Raw genomic sequence first — 16,971 nt, 5'->3', positions numbered from 1 at the left:
CAAGCTGGGAACTGCTTAGGGCAAACCTGCCTCCCATTCTATTCAAAGTCACCCCTCTGCTCACTGGGATAAATGTATATCTGATTGCCTCCTTTGGAGAGGCTAATGAGAAACTCAAAAGAATGTAACCATTTGTGTCATTTGTATCACACCTGTAATGCCGACGACCTGGAAGCCCCTCCCACTTTGAGTTGTCCCACTTTGAGTTGTCCCACTTTTGCTTCAAGTTGTTCCGTCTTTTCTGGACTGAACCTATGTTCATTTCACATATGTTGATTGATGTTTCATGTCTCCCTAAAATGTATAAAACCAAGCTGTGCTCTGACCACCTTGGGCACATGTCATCAGGACCTCCTGAGGCTGTGTCACAGATGTGCATCCTCAACTTTGGAAAAATAAGCTGAGACCTGTCTCAGATTTTCGGGGCTCACATTCCGATAACCACGGAGGGATTCTGAGTGGAGATGCCCTGACCTTTGACAAATCTCTTATCAGTGCTTAGTACCAGCATGAGCTAACTTTACGGTCAAACTAATAGCACAATTTGCTGAGGTCTGGGAGCACCCCCTCCAGAAAGGACCTGATCTCCCCAAATTTGGTCAAGATCTAAAGATTGTTTTGCTATACAACTCCCTTTATTGGGAGTTTTATTTGTTTCCAACAGGAAAGGCAAGTTTTCCTGCTTCCATGATGATGGAAGGCTGGTAACTCCTTTATGCAGTTTGAGCTGGCTTCCAACAGGGAAGATGGGGTTTTCTCTCCTGCTTCTAGGATGGTGGAGAGCAGTCTTCTGCCTGAGACTCATCCCTAAGTAAATAGCTGAACTGGGGTTTTGTCTTGGCTAAAGCTAACAGCCAGCGGGTTTTAATTTCTCCTTACCATAAGAGCGCTCAGTAATCATCTAAGTTTTGTGATTGTTTTCCTTAACAGTTTTGTTGTTGTACGTTCCTGATTTTGTTGTCCTTTTAATCTTTTTCCCGTTGGGTTTTACCAATATTATCTGACTCACTCAAATCCAGAGGAAAGTTTCAAATTATGGGGAACAAGTCCTCTGAAATGGTTAAATTTCCCCCAACACATACCAAAAAACATAGTGTGGTAAGGTGGAGCAAAATGGTCAGAAAAAGAAAAATAAAAAAGAGGAAAGATTTATTATTTTGATTTTGACTACTAAAGGGATTTTATTTATATAACATTTATATAACATTGTGTGAGCCAGGTTAAACTGAAAGCAATGGCTGTTGCCTCACACTGCAGGTCAGTTCAATAGCTAAGGTTCTGCATTATTTTTTCCACCACAACAGGTTGGGTTTGGTTCCTAAATCAAGACCTTTCTGGTTTGATACTTGGTACTTCTGAAATAGTGCCTATTTGTCCTAGCTGAAATACAGTAATGAGATTTTAAAAGATTTTTTTAAGGAGTTCAGTGGTTAAAGTCAGCTTAATAAAAAGCTAACATCCAAGATATGTGTGTCTGTGTGTGTTTGTATTTAAAAGATCATGTTTTTGTTTTTGTTTTTTCTCTCTTAGGACCTTGTCTTTTTTTTTTGAGCAAAAGTTATTTTCTTCTCAGTTGACTGAATTCTGTTTTCTTCATTTACTTCTGCTGTCTCTCCTTTTTCCCTTGCAACTTTTGCTGCATGAGGGACCTAAACTCATTTATAATAACCTGGGGTTTCTTTTTTTTTTTTTTTTTTTTTTGAGACGGAGTCTTGCTCTGTCGCCCAGGCTGGAGTGCAGTGGCACGATCTCAGCTCACTGCAAGCTCCACCTCCTGGGTTCACACCATTCTCCTGCCTCAGCCTCCCAAGTAGCTGGGACTACAGGCACCCGCCACCTCACCCAGCTAGTTTTTTTGTATTTTTTAGTAGAGACGGGGTTTCACCACGTTAGCCAGGATGGTCTCGATCTCCTGACCTCGTGATCCATCCCTCGTGGCCTCCCAAAGTGCTGGGATTACAGGCTTGAGCCACCGCGCCCGGCAACCTGGGGTTTCTTAAAGAAAATGGAGAAGGTGCCAGACTCCCTTTAGGGGAGAAACCTGTTTTTCTTTATGGAACCTCAAGGGTATAAACAGACAAGTTCATCTCAGCTTTTAAACTGCTTCTTTTTGACCTAATTTATTGACTAAAATCATTATTGCAACACAAGCTATTCTTGTTTTTTGTTGTTGTTGTTTTTTGACAGACTCTCAATCTGTCACCCAGGCTGAAGTGCAGTGACCTGATCTATTGACTAAAATCATTATTGCAACAGAGGTTATTCTTGGTTTTTTTGTTTCTTTTTTGTTTTTTGATAGAGTCTCAATCTGTCACCCAGGCTGGAGTGCAGTGGCTTGATCTTGGCTTACTGCAACCTCTGTCTCCTGGGTTCAAGTGATTCTCCTGCCTCAGTCTCCTGAGTAGCTGTGATTACAGGCACCCACCACCATGCCTGGCTAATTTTTGTATTTTTAGTAGAGATGGGGTTTCACCATGTTGGCCAAGGTGGTCTTGAACTCTTGACCTCAAGTGGTCTGCCTGCCTTGACCTCCCAAAGTGCTGGGGTTACAGGCATGAGCCACCATGCCTGGATATTCTTGGGCTTTTAAAGAAGAGTATAGTTTAGACACTTAGAAATGTCTTTGTTTTTTAAAAAAAAATTATTTAAGTGCACTATATAAACATCATGTGGTCTAGCCTTATGATAATTCTTCCTTTTTGGAAACCCAGGATTCAGTATGAGCTCGCCCCAGAGCTCAGAGATCCAGTTAAAAGATAAGAAGTCCCTATCTAAATAAAACTGGTCTCCTTATACAATTCTCTGATAGATTTTCATAATTTTATGTTTGATTTGGCATCCATCTTTAATCTCCCACCAGCATACCATACTTTTCCTCTCCATACCTTATGATTTAAATTTTGCTACTTGATTTTCACCACAGTTGTTTCCTTTAATATGCAAATATAAGGCTATTTAGCTGACACCTGTTTAGGGTTATAAAACAGTTTATCAAGAATCTGAAAGTCTAAGATAGGGGAAAAAAGGAAGGGTTTTATGAATCTATAAGATCTACTTCTATCAGCATGCCTAATATGTCTATATATTTATGTGTGGTGCACACAATGTTCCACTACTGAAAATATATAAAAGAGGTCTAATTAGTTGGCTTAAAGAAAAATAAAAGTGCTTAAATCAAATACTTTATCAGAAAAAAAAAAGACTATTCAAATGCTTTTTCAAGTTTACATGACTTAAGTAAAATATTTAATAGATAAGCTAGCTTTAAAATTATTCATGAAATGGCCGGGCGCGGTGGCTCAAGCCTGTAATCCCAGCACTTTGGGAGGCCGAGACGGGTGGATCACGAGGTCAGGAGATCGAGACCATCCTGGCTGACACGGTGAAACCCCATCTCTACTAAAAAAATACAAAAAAACTAGCTGGGCGAGGTGGCGGGCGCCTGTAGTCCCAGCTACTCAGGAGGCTGAGGCAGGAGAATGGCGTGAACCCGGGAGGCGGAACTTGCAGTGAGCTGAGATCCGGCCACTGCACTCCAGCCTGGGCGACAGAGCGAGACTCCGTCACAAAAAAAAAATTAATGAAATAATAACAGAAATATCTTAAGAATTTCCAGCATACATTTTGGTTTGCATTTATTGATCAAGCAATTTTATATTTATCCTGGCCAAATACTATAAGGTGTCAAAATTTGGCATAGGGGTTACAAAACTATAAACCAAGCCCAAAACACAATGTTCTTCACTTGTGTAATTTTTAGTAAATAAGACATTGATATTGGTTTAATGAAAATAGCTACATCTTGAATTTAGGAAGATTACCATAACTTCTAAGCAGCAAATGAGGCCATGCCTCTCCCTGTTGACACCTCCTTGTCTTCTCAACTGTCTTGCAGGCACAGACATGTTTATCTGCCAACCCGACCCTCACAAAAAACTACAACCGAAGTAGACAGGCCCCTACACTGTGATACTCAGCATGCCAACTGCAGTGAGAGTCCAAGAACTCTCCCACTGGATCCATCGCACCAGGGTCAAACTCACCCCCAAGGCTACTTCTTCCTCCAGAACATTAACAGCTAAGTGTTTGTCTAGCCCAATTTCTCCTACAAAGCTTGAATTAACCCCAAAAAAATTTTTTTCTTAGAACCAGAACACAAGGAAGACTAATCACCTGCTTTCAGAAATGGCCTGTATCTACCCAACCGCCTGCTGTACCTCACTTCCAACCAAAAGTCTTAATACAGGAATATCCCTCACCACAATCCTAATATTGTCAGTAGCTGCCCTGCTGTCCACAGCAGCCCCTCTGAGCTGCCATGAGTGTTATCAGTCTTTCCACTACGGAGAAAAAAATGCAACAATCCTTTATTTACCATACTCATATAGAAAAATCCTGTTATGGAACCTTAATCGAGGAATGTGTTGAATCAGGGAAAAGTTATTATAAAGTAAAAAATTTAGAAGTATCTGGCAGTCATGATGGGGCTATATGTCCAAAAGGTAAGCAGTGGCTTTGCTGCACCAAAATTGGACAACGGGGAGTAAACACTCAAGTGCTAGAGGATATAAAGAGAGAACAGATTATAGCCAAAGCAAAAGCCAAAACCAACAACTCCCTCCCCAAAAATCACCCGTGGTATTTCCCTTCCCAAGCCAGGAAAAAAAACTGCTTGTAGATCTAGGAGAACGCATCGCGCTTACCATGAGTGTGCTCAATTGCTAGGTATGTGGGGGAGCTTAACATCCCAAAACCCCAGCCTCACTTTCACTCCTCAGGAACACCCACAGTCCTGGACATTTAGCAACCCAGTAAGAGGGACAGTGTGCATATCCCACAAGTTGACTGATGAAACCTATTGCACCATAGGTAAAAGCCCCTGTCACCAAACCCTAACAGTCAATGCCTCCACAGCAGAGTGGTGGCCAAGGTTACCCCATGGAGCTTGGTCTCCTTCTAACTTAAGCTACCTCAATTTTGTCTTGTCCAAAAAGGCCTGGTACTGTACAGACACCACTAACCCTTATGCCACATATCCCCACCTAAGTGCACTATGGGACAATCCTATGAACACTAGCCTACAATGGATTGCCCCTGATGGATTCTTTTGGATATGTGGAACCCAGGCTTACTCATGACTACGTTATCACTGGCAAAATACTTGATTCCTAGGCACAATTAAACCTGGATTCTTTTTACTTCCAAAGCAGGTGGGCAACACCCTTGAAGTCCCTGTATATGATAACCTAAACAGAGAAAACGATCCTTAAAGGTAGGAGGAAGCCAAAGATGGCAAGAGGACAAATGGCTTCCACGATGGATCATCAAATACTACGGCCCTGCCACTTGGGCTGGGGATGGTTCATGGGGTTATTGCACTCCCATATATATGCTAAATAGAATAATTAGATTATAGGCTGTTCTATAGACAATCACTAACCAAATTGCCTCAGCCCTGGAAATGCTCACACAACAACCAAACCAAATGTGTGCGGCAATGTATCAAAACAGGCTAGCACTAGACTACTTATTAGCAGAAGAGGGTGGGGTCTGTGGTAAGTTTAATATTTCCAATTGTTGTCTTAACATAGACAATAACAGAAAAGCAGTTCTAGAGATCACCTCAAACATCAGAAAAGTAACCCATGTACCAGTCCAAATCTGGAAGGGATGAGACCCGACGAACCTTCCAGGAGGGTGGCTCTCTAACCGAGGAGGATTTAGAACTCTGGTAGGGACAATAATCTTCATCATTGGGTTTCTCCTATTTCTCCTCGTATTATCCCACTGATAATAAAAGCCATTAAAACTCTTGTTACAGTTAACCACCAGACAATACAGACGATGCTCCTGCTACAATGACACGATGGATACCAACTCATCTTTCAAGAATATCCCCAAAATTAAGTGTTTCTTTTTTCCGAGGTGTCATTGAGAAAGTCATCGCTTTTCCCTTTTCTATAACCAAATAGACAAGAATGAAAGATTCTCCCTGGGGCCTGAAAGCTTGGGGGGATGAATAACTCCTCCCTCCTCAGGCCCAGTCCCAAGTGGCTTTGTGTCAGCAGCGCGAGTCAGCAAGATAGCAGAAGCAGGAAGATAGCTGGCTGGAGGACATGTGCCCCCTGGAGATCGAGAGAGAGGCGCTGTCTGGGTACCACGTAGCAGTTATGTCAGACCGGAACACTTCCTGTTTACAGTAGACTATAAAACCCCTGTCCCGTCCTCACTTTTGGGACTGATGCCATTTTAGGCCTCAGCCTGTCTGCACGCAGGTGCTCATTAAAACAGCATGTTGCTCCACACCTCCTTGAGTTGTTTGTTGGTGCCTTCTCAAGGTTTGAACCAATACAAGAGCCTTGCACTTTCCAGTGACAAAAATTGCATTTCACATTCCATCTTTTCCCCCAAGTTTTAATGAATGATTTTGCAGGTGAGCCTCTTTTTCTTTTATTTTAGATTAAGGAATTACATGTGCAGGTTTGTTACAAAAGTACATTGCATGATGCCTAGATTTGAAGTATAATTGATTGAACCCATCACCCAGGAGTTGAATAACATTCCATTTTAAGGCAATGTGACAATCATGAAATCTTTGTGTGAAAGGTAAAAGAGAGGTTAATCTATAATAAAAGTCAACAGTGGAGAGGGAAGGGGTCTTTCCTGGTGCCCTTTAGCCATTTGCAGCATTTTACAAAACAATGCAGATAAGGAAAAAGAATCTGTATAGTCAGAGATATTAAGGTTTACAACTTTCTAGGTTATAGCTGCCTGTCATGTGACTCAGGACCTGAAATTCACATTCCCTGAAGGCTCAAAATAGTTTAGAATTCCAACAGCTTAGATTTTGAATTACTTATTTTCATAATGTATGCCCATGAAACTACCCCCAATATCAAAATACAGAAAGGTGACAGGTCTCAGTTAATTTAGCAAGTTTATTTTGCGAAGGCTGAGGACTCGCACCTGTGACACAGCCTCAGGAGGTCCTGATGACATGTGCCTGGGGTGGTCAGAGAGCAGTTTGGTTTCATATATTTTAGAAAGACATAAAACATCAATCAACATATGTAAAATTAATATTGGTTCGGTCTGGAAAAGGCAGGATAACTTGAAGTGGGGAGGGGACTTCCAGGTCATAGGTAGTTCAGAGTCAAATGGCTGCGTTCTTTTGAGTTTCAGATTAGCCTCTCCAAAGGAGACAAACAGATGTATTTATCTCAGTGAGCAGAGGGGTGACTTTGAATAGAATGGGAGGCAGGTCTGTCCTAAGCAGTTCCTGGCTTGATTTTGCCCTTTAGCTTAGTGATTTGGGGACCCCAAGATGTTTTCATTTCACATTTCCCCCCTTTTCTGTTTAAAGTCTTTTGGATTTTGTAACCTCTATGCTGAATCTTGACACCTTTGGCAGGGATAAGTATGAAATTGCTTGATCAATAAATGCAAATAGAAATGTATGCTGGTAATTGTTAAGGCATTTCTAATATTACTTTACCAATAATTTTAAAGCCAGCTTATTTATTAAAGATTTTACTTAAGTCATGTAAACTTGACAAAGCATTTGGCCAGTCTTTCATTTTTCTGATAAAGTATTTGAATTAAGTGCTTTCATTTTTCTTTAAGTCAATTAATTAGAGCTCTTTTATATATTTTCAGTAGTGAAGCATTGTGTGCACCACACATAAACACATAGACATATTTGATATGCTGATAGAAGTACATCTTAAAGATTTATAAAAACCTTTTTTCTCCTATCTTAGACTTTCAGATTCTTGATAACATATTTCATAACCCTAGGCAAGTGTCAGCTAAATAGCTTTAAATTTGCATATTAAAGAAAACAACTCTGGTGAAAATCAAATAGTATGGAGAGAAAAAGTCTGGTGTGCTAGAGGGAGATTAAAGATGAATGCCAAATCAAACATAAAATTATAAATACCTATCAGAGGATTGTATAAGGAGACCAATTTTATTTAGGTAGGGACTACCTATCTTTTAACTGGATCTCTGAGCTGTGGGGAGAGCCCACACTGAATCCTGGGTCTCCAAAAAGGAAGAATTATTATGATAATAATAATATGTGATGTTTTACAGTGGACTTAGAAAAAAATCTTTCTTATTACAAAGACATTTCTAAGTGTCTAAATTGCACTCTTCTTTAAGAACCCAAGAGTAGCCTCTGTTGCAATAACTATTTTAGTCAGTAGATCAGGTAACACAGTACGAAAGGAAACAGTTTAAAAGCTGAGACACGCTTGTCTGTTCACACTCTTTGGGTTCCATAAGGAAAAACAGGTTTCTTTCCCAAACGAAGTTTGGCACCTTCTCCATTTCCTTTAAGAAACCCCAGTCTTTTATAAACTACTTTAGGTCCGTCATGCAGCAGAGGGTGCAAGAGAAAGGAGAGACAGCAGAAGTAAATAAAGAAAACAGAATGCAGCCAACTGAGAAAAAACAAACTTTTGCTTAAAAAAAAAAAAAAAAAAGATCAAGGTCCTAGGAGAGAAAAGAAAGAATAAAAACACAAAGTTTTTTTTTTTTTGAGACGGAGTCTCCCTGTGTCGCCCAGGCTGGAGTGCAGTGGCCCGATCTCGGCTCACTGCAAGCTCCGCCTCCCGGGTTCACGCCATTCTCCTGCCTCAGCCTCCGAGTAGCTGGGACTACAGGCGCCCGCCACCACGCCCGGCTAGTTTTTTGTATTTTTAGTAGAGACGGGGTTTCACCATGTTAGCCAGGATGGTCTCGATCTCCTGACCTCGTGATCCACCCGTCTCGGCCTCCCAAAGTGCTGGGATTACAGGCTTGAGCCACCGCGCCCGGCCTAACACAAAGTTATTTTAAATACAAATGCACATGCACACACAAACGCATCTTGGATGTTAGCTTTTAGCACATGTCCTCAGTACCTCCTGAGGCTGTGTCACGGGCACACATCCTTATCCTTGGCAAAATAAACTTTCTAAATTTACCAAAACCTGTCTCAGATTTTGGGGGTTCACATTTTGGTAACCACAAAGGGATTCTGAGTGGAGGTGCCTCTGACCTTTGACAAATATATCGGTGCTTGGTACTAGTTTGAGCTATCTGTATGGTTCAAACCAATAGGACAATTTGCTGAGGCCTGGAAGAACCACCTCCAGAGAGTCCCTGATCTCCCAAAATTTGGTCAAGATCTAAAGTTCATTTTGGTTAATTTTGTGGTACAATTCCCTTTTTGGGGGGAGTTTTACTTGCTTCCAACACAGGGAACACAGTTTTTCCTACTTTCATGATAATGAAAGGTAGGCAAACTTCACTTTCAACAGAGAAGATGATTTTTTTTTTCCTGTTCCTAGGATGTAGAGAGCAGTCTTCAGCCTGAGACCCATCCCGAGGTAAGTAACTGAATTGGGGTTTGTCTTGGCTAAAATGAAAATTAACAACCAGCTGGTCTTAATTTCTTCTTGCCATTAGACTGCTCAGTAATCACATATGTTATGTGTTTGCTTGTTTAGCCTCTCCAAAGGAGGCAATCAGATATGCATTTATCTCAGTGAGCAGAGGGGTGACTTTGAATAGAATGGGAGGCAGGTTTACCCTAAGTAGTTTCCAGCTTGACTTTTCCCTTTAGCTTAGTGATTTGGGGGCACCAAGATATTTTGCTTTCACAGCCTTATAGGGGAACTAAGGTTTGCATGCATCAATCACCACGATTTCTGGTTATAGACGCTAAACACAGGCTGCTGCTTGGCTCAGGCACTTTGTACCATCAGAGTTCAAAGAAGGAACTAGTGACCACCTAGTACGCATTTCCCTTTTACTAGGCTTGGCCTCCATGTGGTTCCAGGGTGATGTCAGGAATACAAATCAGCTCAGTTTGGAGACTTAGCACTTAGCACACCATATGGCACGATAAAAGCCCAAAGGAACAACTTTAACAAAGGTTTGTATAAGTTTCCTTACTGCATGTATGTCTTCTATACAGTAGCATGCAACACAAGTTCCCCTTGCAGTTCAGCCACCTGCTTGGCACCATAACACACATCCCATAATAAACAACAAACATATTTTCAAGAAAGATGAAAGCACTAAGAACTTATGAGCCATCTGAATATGGTGATCTATTTGCATATTTTCACAAATTCAAATGTACTTACAGGAACAACAGAATAGTATATTTTAATTAGGACTGTTCTCAAAAAGGAGAAATGCATGGGGATGTGTGGCTGTCATAAAGCTAGGTCACTATAAACAGACACCATTTACTTCTCTTAGAAGTGAGAAATATATCCTAGGATTTTGAGAAAACAAACACTGGTGGGTGTTGTTTTTTTCCAGAGTGGCTGACTATTGAGAAGAGTTAAAAATACCTGAGGGCTACAGTGTGTGCCAAAGATTGCAAAGGAAGAGCCAACATTTCATACTAGTTGTGAATCTTGAGTTATATCCTTTCAGCAAAAAACAAGCATCGTGAGGAGTCAGCATACAGACCCAATCTGCTTTTCACACTCTCTTCCCTGCCTTCCCCACCACTGACTCCACCAGCTAATACCGTGCCTGAGATCCTGTATGCACTTAATTAATATTTGTTGAATGAATAAAATGGTAAATACAATCATGTCTTAAATGGACCCATGCGATCTCCTTCCTCCCCTCTATGAAATCCTGTACTACAGAAAAGATACAATCAACTTGGACCTAAAAAGGCATCACACATGACTGTGAGAAGCCTCCAATCTAGAGCAGTGGTTTTCTACCCTGGCTGCACATCAAAATCATTCAGAGAGCTTTCTAAAGACACTTATGCCTCAGCCCTACCCTCCGAAAATCTGATTCAATTGAACTGGAGTGAGGCCCAGGCCACGGTGGTTTTTTTTGTTTGTTTTTGTTTTCTAATGTGCAGCCAGGACAGACAATTTCTGGTACAGTCCCACCACTTCAAAAGTGCAGAGACTTGATGTCACTTCTCCATAGCCAGAGAGCTCGGAGAAGGCAGAGGCAGGAGACAAAATTCACAGCATCACTGAGTCACTCCAACATTTGTCAGCTCTTTATCTCATGACCTTCTTCCTTCTCACTAACTTACATTTCTGACTTCCATTTTTATCATTCTTATATCCACTTAACAAATTGTTATTACCCATCTACCACGTGCCAGATGCCAGGTGCCAGGTATATGGCAGTGTGAAAGAAAAATAAATCTTGGGGCCCTTCAATCACTAAGTTAAATGGAAGAGTCAAGCTGGAAACTGCTTAGAGCAAACCTGCCTCCCACTCTATTCAAAGTCACCCCTCTGCTCACTGAGATAAACGCACATCTGATTGCCTCATTTGGAGGGGCTAGTCAGAAACTTAAAAGAATGCAACTACTTGTCTCTTATCTACCTATGACCTGGAAGCTCCCTCCCCATTTTGAGTCTTCCTGCCTTTGCTTCAAGTTGTTCCACCTTTCCAGACCAAACCAATGTACATCTTGCATATGTTGATTGACATCTCATGTCTCCCTAGAATGTATAAAACCAGACTGTGCTCTGACCACCTTGTGCACATGTCATCAGGACCTCCTGAGGCTGTGTCATAGGCATGCATCTTCAACCTTGGCAAAAGAAACTTCCTAAATTAACTGAAACCTGTCTCAGACTTCCAGGATTCACGTTTTGGTAACCATGAAGGGATTCTGCATGAAGATGCCCCTTACCTTTGACAAATCTCCTATCGGTGCTTGGTACCAGCACGAGCTAACTTTATGGCTCAAACCAAGAGGACAATTTCTTGAGGTCTGAGAGCACATTCAGAAAATCACTGATCTCCCAAAATTTGATAGAGATCTAAAGTTTATTTTACTGTACGACTCCTCTTTCTTGGAGTTTTATTTGCTTCCAGTAAGGAAAGCAAGATTTCCTATTTCCATGATTATGGAAGGCAGGTAACTCCTTTATAGAGTTTGAGCTTGCTTCCAACACAAAAGATTAGTATTTTTTCCTGCTCCTAGAATGGTAGAGAGCAGTCTTGAGCCTGAGGCCAATCCCTAGGTAAGTAACTGAATTAGGGTTTGTCTTGGCTAAAGTTAAGATTAACAAGTTTGTCGTAATTTCTCCTTACCATAAGAGTGCTCAGTGATCATATACATTGTGCCATCATTTGTTTGGCTTAATTGTTTTGTTGTTGTTGTTGTTGTTCGTTTCTGTTTTGTTGTCATTTTGGTCTTTTTCCCACTGGTTTTGATTAACTCTATCTGACTTGATCAAATCTGAAGGAAAAATTCAAATTATGGGGAACAAGTCCTCTAAAGTGGCTAAATTCTGCCCCCACCCACACCCACACACAAAAAGTTGGTGTGGTGGTGGCCGTATTTGGCCAGCAAAAAGGAAAAAAGAAAAAGCAAATATTTTTTACATTGACTACTAAAGGGACTTTGTTTACATAACAAGGCCACCTTTTTCTAGCCAGACCAAACTGAAAGCAATGGCTATCACCCCACACTGCAGTTCGATAGCTATGGTTCTGCATTTTTTTTCCGTCATGACCATCTGGGTTTGGTTCCTAAATCAAGCCCTTTCTGGTTTGATACTTGGTACTTCTGAAATAGCAGCAATTTGTCTTAGCTGAAATATAGTAATGAGATTTAAAAAAAATTTTTAAAAGGTACTCGATAGTTAAAAGTCAGCTTAATTAAAAGCTAAAATCCAAGATGTGTGTGTATGTGTGCATGTGTGCATATTTGTATTTAAAAGGCCTTCATGTTTTTGTTTTTGTTTTTTTTCTTTCCTAGGCCCTTGTCTTTTTTTTGAGCAAAAGTTTTTTTTCTTTTCTCAGTTGACTGAACTTTGTTTTCTTCATTAATAGCTATTGCAACTCAGGCTACTGTGGGGTTAAGAAGAAGTGTAGTTTAGACACTTAGAAATGTCTTTGTTTAAAAACAAATTTTTTTAATGCACAGTAAAAGCATCAAATGGTCTAACCTCAAAATAATTCTCCCTTTTTGGAAACCCAGGATTCAGTGTGGGTTCTGCCCAGAGCTCAGAGATCCAGTTAAAAGATAGGTAGTCCCTATCTAAATAAAATTTATCTCCTTATACAATCCTCTGATAAATGTTTGTAATTTCATGTTTGGTTTGGCATCCATCTTTAATCTTTCTCTAGCAGTACCAGACTTTTTCTCTCTGTTCCTTATACTGCAAATTTTGCCATTTGATTTTCACCTGAATTGTTTCTTTTAACATGAAAATTTAAGGCTATTTACCTGACAACTGCCTCGGGTTGTGAAACAGGTTATCAAGAATCTGAAAAGGTTTTTATGAATCTATAAGGTATACTTCTATTGGCATACCTCTGTCTATGTATTTATGTGTTGTGTACACAATGTGTCACTACTGAAAATATATAAAAGAGTTCTAATTAATTGACTTAAAGAAAATAAAAGTGCTTAAATCAAATACTTTATCAGAAAAAGGAAAGACTAGTCAAAATGCTTTTCAAAAATGCATTTGATTTATGATTTTACTTAAGTAAAATCTTTAATAAATAAGCTAGCTTTAAATTTATTGGTAAAGTAATATTAGAAATATCTTAAGAATTGCCAGCATACATTTCTCTTTGCAATTATTAATCAGGCAATTTCATATTTATCCCTGCCATACACTATAAGGTGTCAAAATTTGGTGTAGGGGTAACAAAACTATAAACCCAGCCCAAGACAGAATGCTCTTTGCTTCTGTACTCTTTAATAAATAAGACATTGATATTGGTTTAATGAAAATAGCTAATCTTGAATTATTTAGTAAAATTATCATAACTTCCAATCTTCTGGGTTTAGACAGTCTAGCCTACAGGCAGTAAGGAGGTTTGTTTGGGGAAAGTACTGTTATCACATTTGTTTCAAAGCTAAACTATAAATTAAGTTCCTCCCAAAGCCCAGGAATGAACAAGGACAGCTTAGAGATTAGAAGCAAGATGGAGTCAGTTAGGGCAGATCTTTCTCACTGTCTCAGTTAAAATTTTGCAATGGCACATAACTTTAAGTGATGACTATCACAGTTTTCATAAATAATCTAGGTAAATGAATAAAATAAGTAGACAAATGTAATGGGATAAATACTTGTAGACAAACTTGTCATAATTTAGAATCTAAAGTTATATTAAATTAAATAATAGATATGTCAATATCTGGGTATTTTCCAATAAGAATATATTGTAGGAAAACAGTCTTTCCAAAAAAAAAGTGTCGTTTTTAAAAAGGTGAACGATTTTTGTGTAATTCAAAGCTTATTTAAAAGTTATGTATAAAACAAGGTAAAAGGAACAAGGAAATAAGAGAGATGTAAAGAAAGTTACAGAAATAAAGAGTTTTTATTGTTTGTTTGTTTGTTTTTTGCAAGAAAGCTTAAAGGGAAATAATTTTATATGAGAAAGAATACTGTATGGTAAATTTAGACCTAGAACAAGATGACAGTAGTTTAAGAAAGAGGGATATTCAGGACAAACCGGAAAGTCCAAGCATGTCATGAATGGTCTGTGTAAGTCACAATAAGAGGATTTATTTTAAAAAATCAAAAACTTTTATGTGATCAAGTTATCTATAATTAAAGGGAAATTATAATGGACTTTCTAGAGATTGGATTTGATGTGAAAAAAAACTTGTACACTAAGGAATTGATTAGAACAATAAAATTTCCTTAAGGGATTGTTTTACTCTTAATTGATTATAAGTGATTTTAATGTTTTTAATCCAAAGCTTAACTTTTATTGGATCACTCCATTTTCAGTTTTCTTTCTTCTTTTAAAAGGCTCAAAATAATAATGCTCTCCTTCAACTCATTTTCAACTCATGTAAGTTTTTTTCCTCAAGTTCTGTTTGTTGTGGGTTGATGCTAACAATATTTTCTTAAACATCTAAAGGAAATGTTTCTTTCTAACAAAATATTCTGTACACTACAGAAGGTCTTTTCTTTTGCCTTTTGGTAACTGGCCTAACAGACTTTATGTTTTTTTATCAAAATAATTCCTATGCCATTATTATTGAGTTTTGGTTTGCTTAGGGAAAAACTGAGATTAAAAAAAAATTTTAATTAAGGTTATTACATCTGTGTACCTTTCTGTACGTGCTTTTAAGGTACTTGTGACATTAAGTTACAGGACTTTGACTTCTGGGTCTAAAAAGGACACAAAGTCCTTCTAAATGTTAAACACTGACCGCAATTAAAGCCTCATTTTCAGGCCCCATAGAAGATGTCAATTAAGGCTGGCATGGTGGTTCATGCCCATAATCCCAGCACTCTGGGAGGCTGAGGAAGGCTGATCACCTGAGGTCAGGAGTTCAAGACCAGTCTGGCCAACATGGCGAAACACTGTCTCTACTAAAAATACAAAAATTAGCTGGGTGTGGTGGCAGGCACCTGTAATCTCAGCTACTTAGGAGGCTGAGGCAAGAGAATTGCTTGAACCTGGGAGGCAGAGGTTACAGTGAGCCAAGATTCACCACTGCACTCCAGCCTGGGCAAAAAAGGGGGATTCCATCTAAAAAAAACACTAAAGATCCCAATCAAAATAAACTGCATTCCTGAGACACACAGGACCAGAAATTAAAGCCATTCAACTCATCAAGGCCCAGGGTCTATTGCAGAAGAGGTGAGAGTGTGAAATTATAAGGACCAATTTTAAGAGATAAAATCAATTCAGTTTCTCCATAAATTAACCATTAATGTCAAAGATACACTGATGCAAGACTAGCATATGGGCCCCTGTATCAGATAAACAAGGTTTTCTTGAAGCATTAACCAACTCCTTAATAAAGGTTATAAAAGGCTTATGGAAGCTACATCTTATGATCAAGGCTAAAATTTTATAATTGTTTATAAAATTTTGAAAAAGTTAATTGGCCTCATGCTGTTTTCATTAGGGCTTATCATTTGGAAAATTAAGTCTTATCTCTCAAAGAAGGAAGGTTTTTGCCTTTTTAAACAAATCCTTGAGTTATCACTTTGGTTAAATGAATGACTTATTTTACAAGACCTGTAATCCTATTTTGTGTTATCAAGTGTTTTAAACCTTCGATATTTGACTAACTTTCCAAAATCAAATTATAAACTGTCTTTTTCTGACCTAATTAATTCTTTAAGATATTACTAATAGGTTCCCTAAAGTCCAAAAAATGACATATTTGGCTTATTTATTTGGCATATAAATGCTACAGGAAGCATTGTCAAATATGTCATGGTGTTTGGTTTTCTCTGGGTTGTATTTGTTTAAATATATTATTGGTGTGTATTACAAAATTACGGAAAACTCCTATAATTCTGATATGACTTAGTGTACATTATCAGTAATAATTATAATTGTTATGTTAAATTATTGTGTGCCACAGAGGTAACAAATTTACTTGTCAATTGTGTCTTTGACTATGGCTGCCCTAAAACATTTTGTCATGCACAGATAATTGTTGTCTTCTGTTGGTCCTCTTAGAAGGTGTTTTTATTATTGGCTATACAACTCTAACAGGTGCTCTTGAATATAGGTTTCGGATAACTTTGAAGACTGTGACATCCGAATAGAGGAAAACTTTCAGAACTCATGGAGAGCTGAAATGTTCATGAATACCAAACATAACAAAAATTATCTACATGGACTAAGCTAATAGAAGTCTAAAGTAATCTTTCTAACTAAAACATTGCTGATCCTTTGTTCTGTTTTTCAGAGTCAAGAAAACTTTTAAGTTATTTACAACGTTTAACAATTGAGTAAAATATACTCCTATGAACAAAAGGTGGAGTATATTTGTTTTCTGTCTACTTGATTTCTACAGAATTTGGAAACTATTTGTGAGCATTATTAACTCATGACAATACACTTATTTGCATAAGTGCAACAAGAATCTGTTTTCATTTGTAACAGGACAAAACTGGAGAAACTGGTTATTTTACCAAGGCTTTGACTGGAATGGTGTACTTTCCTTTAAGGAATCAAACTTGACTTATGGAGCCAATGAAAGCCCTT

The sequence above is a fragment of the Mandrillus leucophaeus genome, unplaced genomic scaffold (genome assembly GCF_000951045.1).
Source record: "Mandrillus leucophaeus isolate KB7577 unplaced genomic scaffold, Mleu.le_1.0 Scaffold465, whole genome shotgun sequence".
NCBI lineage: Eukaryota > Metazoa > Chordata > Mammalia > Primates > Cercopithecidae > Mandrillus > Mandrillus leucophaeus.
Note: the sequence above shows the minus strand (reverse complement) of the source record.